This window comes from Pristiophorus japonicus, chromosome 24 (assembly GCF_044704955.1).
Source record: "Pristiophorus japonicus isolate sPriJap1 chromosome 24, sPriJap1.hap1, whole genome shotgun sequence".
Lineage (NCBI taxonomy): Eukaryota > Metazoa > Chordata > Chondrichthyes > Pristiophoridae > Pristiophorus > Pristiophorus japonicus.
The window spans coordinates 32,538,314-32,547,507 of NC_092000.1; the positions used below are offsets into that span (position 1 = coordinate 32,538,314).

At 48.1% G+C, this 9,194-nt stretch overlaps 1 non-coding gene across 1 annotated transcript; it reads right to left on the minus strand.

The window, feature by feature from the left end:
- Positions 1-822: 822 nt before the first annotated feature.
- On the minus strand, positions 823-1,017 carry LOC139238033 (U2 spliceosomal RNA). The gene has a single exon (XR_011588557.1). It is a non-coding gene; the product is annotated as a U2 spliceosomal RNA (small nuclear RNA).
- Positions 1,018-9,194: the final 8,177 nt, after the last annotated feature.

Sequence of the window (9,194 nt, forward strand, 5' to 3'; positions counted from 1 at the left end):
TTGGTAACTCCTTACCGGGTCTCAACACCCTGCTAGAATCACTATGAAAAAGGGGCGAATGGGTTTGGGGCAAAAGCCAAGAAAATGCCTTTGTAAAAGCGAGAAAATTGTTATGTTCAAACAAATTGCTTGTGTTGTATTATCCATGTAAGCGTTTGGTACCAGCATGTGGTGCGTCGTCATATGGCGTCGGGTGTGTATTGCAACAAGCTAATGATTTTGGGAAACTGCAACTGGTTGCCTATGCATCCAGGAGTCTGTCTAAGGCTGAGAGAGCCTACAGTATGATTGAAAAAGAAGCGTTAGCGTGTGTCTATGGGGTAAAGAAAATGCATCGGTGCCTGTTTGGGCTCAAATTCGAATTGGAAACTGACCATAAGCCACTTATATCCCTGTTCTCTGTGAGTAAAGGGATAAATACCAACGCATCGGCCCGCATCCAGAGATGGGCACTCATTTTTTTTTTTTAATTCGTAGCCAATCTTTCCAATTCTTTGTCAAATCACAAACGCCAGAGGTCACCTTGCACACATCAAGGATCACTCTGCGCCAATGCTCTTAGCCAAAAGGCCTAGAGCCACTGCACCGTTCCTGGAAGTACTGCAATGCCAGGTTCGTGCCATGGAGGTGGATGGGTCAGGCCCCCCACACACCTCCGTGGAGGTGGATGGGTCAAGCCACCCCACCCATGGGCACTCATTTCTTTTTTTTTTTTTAAATTCGTAGCCAATCGTTCCAATTCTTTGTCAAATCACAAACGCCAGAGGTCACCTTGCACATGCCAAGGATCACTCTGCGCCATGCTCTTAGCCAAAAGGCCTAGAGCACTGCACCGTTCCTGGAAGTACTGCATATCAGGTTCGTGCCATGGAGGTGGATGGGTCAAGCCACCCCACCCACCTCCTGTTTCCAAAAAAGCAAGCATATACCTTCCTGACCAGGGAGAAACCACCCGGAGGTCATGGTGGCTGGTCAGGTCAGTTACGCATGATCTTAGCCAAAAGGCCGAGAAGCGATGGGCACTCATGTCCGCATACAACTACACCATCCGGCACAGGCCAAGCACAGAAAACTGCGCCGATGCTCTCAGCAAGCTGCCATTGCCCACCACAGGGTGGAAATGGCGCAGCCCGCAGATCTAGCCATGGTTATGGAAGCATTTGAGAGTGAGCAATCACCCATCACTGCCCGGCAGATCAAAACCTGGACAAGCCAGGACCCCTTATTATCTCTAGTCAAAAGCTGTGTGCTTCATGGGAGCTGGTCCAGTGTCCCAGTGGAAATGCAGGAAGAGATAAAGCCGTTCCAGCGGCGCAAAGATGAAATGTCGATACAGGCAGACTGCCTTCTGTGGGTCAATCGAGTAGTGGTCCCCAAGAAGGGCAGAGATACCTTCATCAATGACCTCCACAGTACCCACTCAGGCATCGTAATGATGAAAGCGATAGCCAGATCCCACGTGTGGTGGCCCGGTATCGATGCGGACTTAGAATCCTGCGTTCACAGATGTAATACATGCTCGCAGTTAAGCAATGTATCCAGGGAGGTGCCGCTAAGTTTATGGTCTTGGCCCTCCAAATCGTGGTCTAGGGTACACGTCGACTATGCAGGCCCGTTCTTGGGTAAAATGTTCCTTGTGGTTGTTGATGCGTACTCCAAGAGGATTGAATGTGAGATAATGTCGGCTAGCATGTCCGCTGCCACCACTGAAAGCCTGCAGGCCATGTTTGCCACACACGGCTTACCCGATGTCCTGGTGAGCGACAACGGGCCATGTTTTACCAGTGCTGGGTTCAAAGAATTCATGACCCGTAATGGGATCAAACATGTCACATCTGCCCCGTTTAAACCAGCGTCCAATGGTCAGGCAGAGAGAGCAGTGCAAACCATCAAGCAAGGCTTGAAGAGGATAACTGAAGGCTCACTGCAGACTCGCCTACCCCGAGTCCTGCTTAGCTACCGCACGAGACCCCACTCGCTCACTGGGATCCCACCTGCTGAACTGCTCATGAAAAGAGAACTTAAGACAAGACTCTCGTTAGTTCACCCTGATCTACATGAACAGGTAGAGAGCAGGCGGCTTCAACAAAGTGCTTACCATGATAGTGCAAATGTGTCACGCGAGATTGAAGTCAATGATCCTTTATTTGTATTAAATTATGGACAAGGTCCCAAGTGGCTTCCCGGCACTGTCGTGGCCAAAGAGGGGAGCAGGGTGTTTCGGGTCAAACTTCGAAATGGACTCATTCACCGGAAACACTTGGACCAAATCAAACTCAGATTCACGGACTATCCTGAGCAATCCACCTTGGACCATACCTTTTTTGAACCCCCAACACACACCAGTGGCAACCGACACCCTGGTTGACCACGAAGCAGAACCCATCATCCACAGCAGTCCAGCAGGCCCCAACACCCCAGGCAGCCCAGCAAGGGCCCAACAAATGATTCAACAACACCAGCTTTCACACCGAGACGATCAACCAGGGCAAGAAGGGCCCCAGATCGACTGACATTGTAAATAGTTACACTATTGACTTTGTGGGGGAATGCTGTTGTATATGTGGACTTGTATTTACTCTGTACAGCCACCTTGGGAGCACAGGTATTTAAGAAGGCTTCACAGGTTGGAGAGGCACTCTGGAGACCTGCAATAAAAGACTAAGGTCACAGTTTACTTTGAGCTCACAGTGTTCAGTCTGACTCTTTCTCCATACACAACAAGCACAAAAGTGGAGGTTCAATCCCCATGTTCCTTAGTTTTAGTTTTCCCGATGAGTGGAAATATCCTCACCTTGTCAAGCCCCCTCATTATCTTACATGTTTCGATAAGATCACCTCTCATTCTTCTGAACTCCAGTGAGTATAGGCCCAACCTACTCAACCTATCTTCATAAGTCAATCCCCTCATCTCTGGAATCAACCTCGTGAACCTTCTCTGAACAGCCTCCAATGCAAATATATCCTTCCTTAAATACGGAGACCAAAACTGTACGCAGTACTCTTAAGTGTGGCCTCACCAATACCCTGTACAGTTGTAGCAGGACTTCTCTGCTTTTATACTCTATCCTCCTTGCAATAAAGGCCAACATTCCATTTGCCTTCCTGATTACTTGCTGTACCTGCATACTAACTTTTTGTGTTTGCTGCACAAGGACTCCCAGGTCCCTCTGTACTTCAACACTTTGCAATTTTTCTCCATTTAAATGATCATTTGCTTTTCTATTTTTTCTGCCAAAGTGAATAACCTCACATTTTCCCACATTATACTCTATCTGCCCAATTTTTGCCCACTCACTTAGCCTGTCTATATCCCGTTGCAGATTTTTTGTGTCCTCCTCACAATTTGCTTTCCCACTCATCTTTGTAATATCAGCAAACTTGACTACATTACACTCGGTCCCTTCATCCAAGTCATTAAAGTAGATTGTAAATAGTTGAGGCCCCAGCACTGATCCTTGCGGCGCCTCACTAGTTACTGTTTGCCAACCTGAAAATAACCCATTTAACTCGACTCTCTGTTTTCTGTTATTTAGCCAATCCTCTATCCATATTAATATATTACCCCAACCGCATGAACTTTTATCTTGTACCGTAACCTTTTATGTGGCACCTTATCGAATGCCTTCTGGAAATCCAAATATACCATATCCACTGGTTCCCCCTTATCCACCCTGCTCATTACATCCTCAAAGACCTCCAGCAAATTTGTCAAACATGATTTCCCTTTCATAAAACCATGCTGACTCTGCTTGATTGAATCATACTTTTCCAAATGTCTTGCTACAGCTTCCTTAATAATGGACTCCAGCATTTTTCCAACGACAGACGTTAAGCTAACTGGTCTATAGTTTCCTGCTTTTTGTCTGCCTCTTTTCTTAAATAGGGCCGTTACATTTGTGGTTTTCCAATCCGCTGGGACCTCCCCAGAATCCTGGGAATTTTGGTAGATTACAACCAATGCATCCACTATATCTGCAGCCACTTATTTTAAGACCATAGAATGTAAGCCATCGGGTCGAGGGGATATGTCCGCCTTTAGTCCCATTATTTTACCAAGTACTACTTCTTTAGTGTTTGTGATTGTATTACTCCATTCCTATAGCCCCTTGATTGTTCATTATTGGAATGTTTTTAGTGTCATCTACCGTGAAGACTGATACAAAATATTTGTTCAATGTCTCTGCTATTTCCCTGTTCTCCATTATTAATTCCCCAGTCTCATCCTCTAGGGGACCAACATTTACTTTAGCCACTCTTTTCCTTTTTATGTACCTGTAGAAAGTCTTACTATCTTTTGTGCTAGTTTACTTTCATAATCTATTTTTCCTCTCCATCATTTTTTTAGTAGTTCTTTGCTGGCTTTTAAAAGTTTCCCAATCCTCTGGCCTCCCACTAGTTTTGGCCACATTGTATATCCTTGTTTTCAATTTGATACCATCCCTTATTTCGTTAGTTAGCCACGGATGGTTATCCCTTCTCTTACAGTCTTTCCTCCTCATTAAGATATATTTTTGTTGCGAGTTATGAAGTATCTCCTTAAATGTCTGCCACTGCTCATCAACCGGCCCATACTTTAATCCATTTTCCCAGTCCACTGTAGCCAACTCTGCCTTCATACCTTTGTAGTCTCCTTTATTTAAGCTTCGGACACTGCTTTGAGAACCAACTTTCTCACCCTCTAACTGACTTTGAAATTCAACCATGTTATGGTCACTCATTCCGGGAGGATTCTTTACTAGGAGATTGTTTATTAATCCTGTCTCATTACACAGTACCAGATCCAAGATAGCCTGCCCACTGGTTGTTTCCGCTACCTACTGTTCAAGGAAACTATCCCGAATACACTCTATGAACTCTTCCTCAAGGCTACAGAGTTGCTACTGTTAGGGGGGGCCTATAGACTACACCCACCAGCAACTTTTTATCCTTATTATTCCTTATCTCCACCCAAACTGATTCAACATCTTGATCTTTTGAGCCAATATCTCTCCTCACTAACGCACTGATCTCATCCTTTATTAACAGTGCTACCCCAGCTCCTTTTCCTTTCTGTCTGTCCTTCTGAATTGTCAAATACCAATGAATATTTAGCTCCCAACCTTAGTCACCTTGCAACCATGTCTCTGTAATGGCTCTCACATCATACCCATTTGTATCTATTTGTCCCATCAATTCAGTTATTTTGTTACGAATGCTGCGTGCATTCAGATAAAGAGCTCTCTCTCTCTCTCTCTCTCTCTCTCACGCTCTTGTCTTTCTCTCTCTCTCTCTCTCTCTCTCGTGTTTCTTTACTATTTTTTCCTGCTTTGACCCCACTTTCTGATTCACCTTTATGTTTATACATTCTGTCTCTTCCTGGCACACTCTGGTTTTCATTTCCCCCAGTGCTACCCTGCTCCATTGCCTCCTGGGGATGTTTGCTAGCCAGAGCTGCGCACCTTCAGCTGTGTCAGCAGGTGCAAGTTAACTGGCCAGGCTCCTTCCCAGGATCAGACTGATCCACTCGTCACCTTTTTCGTTTGTTTCCCCTTCTCCCCCTTGCTGTGGGTTGCTCCCCCAGCCACTCACTTGATATCTCACCCAAGCAGCCAGTTTCCTGTGTGAATTTACACAGTGGGGCTGAAATTGCCCCTTTTTGCGCTGCCTGTTCGTGCCTCTGGGGAGGCCCAGGCGAGGCGTGAAACATTTTTGCCCGGGGGAGGGGGGGGGGGGGAGCAGGGGTACTACCAGCTCCTGGGAAATTGCCGGTGAGTTAGCCATGGCAGCTATTGCCCCGTGCCCCGTGAGTGTCAGTATCAACCCCGCGAGTTGTGAACCGGGCAGACATCCGTTCACAGGGCGGAAGTTAAAGGGGAGGTCGCGAGCACCCCGGTTTTGCCGACTCACTGGTGTGTCGTTGCGTGGTCTGGACGGCCATCGTACAGCTCGTGCAGTCTGTGTTTGGTGCCGGTCTGACGACCCGGCCCCGCGCTGCCCTAGTGGTCCAGTGGAGGCCATCAGAGGCTGTGCCGAGTGGGCAGAGAGGCCGAAGGGGCGGGGTGTTGAAATGCGTTAGCGCCACGTGCAGCATCCGCGGAGCGCTGCCGATCGCGCCCCCTTAGCACCGCTGGACCCGCCCCAAGAGGAAGTGGAACACGCGAGATCGCAGGATTTGCCAATTCCGCGCCAAGGGCGGGACTTCCTGCAGGTTAATCGGGGTGCCGGGCAATTTCTCCCCTCGAGTGTTGGCAGATATTTCACAGACAGAGGGTCCCAGAGCCAAGGCTGAACCTGTCCTCACCCGATGTCCACACAAACCCTGACCAACACTGAGGCCCAACTGAGCCCTGAACGACTGCTCTCCTGAGAGGAGCAACACCGTAAACACAAAGACTGATCACGCAGTTCTGCGAGTTCTGAGAAAGGGACTCCTGGCACCATTAACACACTTTCCCATCATGCACGAGTATTGTTCGCCTGTTTGCCTTTCAATTCACTGCGTCAGAAAGTGAAGAGCCAGCCTTTTCTGTCCATGTTTGACCCTCAGAGTACTGTTAAACCTGGACTATTATCTAAACCAGATAGGACTGTTGGCAGATAGGTAAATTGGCGACAATTCTATGGTGAATCCATCAACTTATCACAACATCTAAACCTTGCATTTATTTACCAACATCGGAATGCATTGCACTCCACTCAGTAAATGCAACGATTTGCAATTTCTTCCGAATAGATATCAGGCAGTAGATCTTCTGATTGAGATGGTCAGCACATATTGAAATCCTGGGTGTGCTATTTATACAGATAATTGCCCATTTAAAATAAACACACACACCTGGATATTCCATTGCATTCTGCTGATATTGCACACCCTCCCTCCCTCTCATTCCACACTCTATCCCTCTCCCTCTCTCTCTCACTTTCCACACTCTATCCCTCTCACACCCTCCGTCTCACTTTCCACACTCTATCCCTCTCCCTCCCTCCCTCTCACTTTCCACACTCTATCCCTCACAATCTCCCTCTCACATTCCACACTCTATCCCTCTCCCTCTCCCTCCCTCACTTTCCACACTCTATCCCTCTCACACCCTCCCTCTCTCACTTTCCATACTCTATCCCTCTCCCTCCCTCCCTCTCACTTTCCACACTCTATCCCTCTCCCTCCCTCCGTCACTTTCCACACTCTATCCCTCTCCCTCCCTCCGTCACTTTCCACACTCTATCCCTCTCCCTCCCTCTCTCACTTTCCACACTATCCCTCTCCCTCCCTCCCTTGTCTGGTTTCCGATGGTTAGAGCTGGTGATTCTGTTGTTTACCTGCAGTAGGTCTGGAGTTTGCACTTCCCTTCACTCAGTGGCTGCGTGCAATAGGTCTGATTGCAGACATCAGGGCCGTCAGGTTGCTGGTTGTTCACCGGGGAATCTGGACAAGCTGTCAGTGCAGGATCAGGTCATCATTTGCTTTGTAAGGCAGCCAATAAGTCACCCAGCCATTCTGTGATTCAATGTCTCAATGAAGACCTGCAGAAATGAGGCTGATGAAGAGAAGGTTTAGATGGAAATGACCAAATGCTCTGCGGAACGTTTCTGAGCTGCTGGCACTCTGGAAATGTGATTCCCCGGGCAGCAGCCAATCCAGGATGAATAATGTAGGATGTAAAGTTAGATGGACATTCTGATTTCACATGATTTACAGGTGGGGAAGGGCAGGTGAAGACTCTGCAAAGCCTTTCCTCGGGAGATTGTGGTTTGGGTAGAGTCAGTGACCCAGTGGGTTGTTCCTGCTCTGTGGAAGGATGAGACTCCATAGGCCCAAGTGGTCTATCTTGTTCCAGACTTACTTATGTTTCTGCATTTACAGAAACATAATCTGTGTCATTCTAACATTGGGCGACCATGTCAAACGGGTAGTGTCGAATTAGCCACTCATGGCACATATCGCCCGACATTCCCGTCTATTGGCTGTAGTGGAAAGGAAAATGGAGAGAGATATACAACAGGCAGCCAATGGATTTTCGCTATTTAAGGGTAGCTGGGAATATGGAGCAAAAGCTGGTAAATGGAGTTAAAATGCAGATCAGCAACAATCTAACAGAATGGTGAAGCAGACTCGGGGGGCCGAATGGCCTCTTCCTGCTCCTAACGTGGTCAGATTTTCCTCGGGCCCTGAGCAAGGAGGCTGATCTCATGATTTAAAGATTAAATCAGCCAATCCCCGCGGTTCAGGCCACAGAAACGTCCGGCTGAGGCTCAGGAGCAGGAACACCCGGCTTAGGAAGTCCCCAGCCCTGCCTCTAGCCCCAGTCATCATTTGCTTTGTAAGGCAGCCAATAATCTCCTGGAAACAACAACAACAACTTGTATTTATATAGCGCCTTTAACGTAGTGAAACGTCCCAAGGTGTTCCACAGGAGTGTTATGCGATAAAAATTTGACACTGCATGAATAGAAATAAGGGCAGGTGGCTTGGTCAAAGAGGTAGGTTTTAAGGAGCGTCTTGAAGGAGGAAAGAGAGTTAGAGAGGCGGAGAGGTTTAGGCAGGGAATTCCAGGGCTTGGGGCCCAGGCAACAGAAGGCACGGCCACCGATGGTTGAGCGATTATAATCGGGAATGTTCAAGAGGGCAGAATTAGAGGAGCGCAGACATCTCGGGGTCGGGGGGGCGGGGGGGGGGGGCGGCTGGAGGAGATTACAGAGATAGGGAGCAGCGAGGGCCATGGAGGGATTTGAAAACAAGGATGAGAATTTTGAAATTGAGGCATTAACCGGGAGCCAATGTAGGTCAGCGAGCACAGGGGTGATAGGTGAGTGGGACTTGGTGCGAGTTAGGGACACGAGCTGCCGAGTTTTGGAACTCCTCTAGTTTACTTAGGGTAGAATGTGGGAGGTCAGCCAGGAGTGCGTTGGAATAGTCAAGTCTAGAGGTTACATAGGCATGGATGAGGGTTTCAGTAGCGGATGAGCTGAGGCAGGGGCAGAGACGGGCGATGTTACAGAGGTGGAAATAGTCATGCTGCGGATATGTGGTCGACAGCTCAGTTCGGGGTTAAATATGACACCGAGGTTGCGAACAGTCTGGTTTGGCCTCAGACAGGAGTTGAGGCGAGGGATGGAGTTGGTGGCAGGGACTGAAAACAATGGCTTCGGTCTTTCCAATGAAACGTTGCAGGCCTGACCCAAACAGGTCTTCGCCATGTACCGAGGGGGTT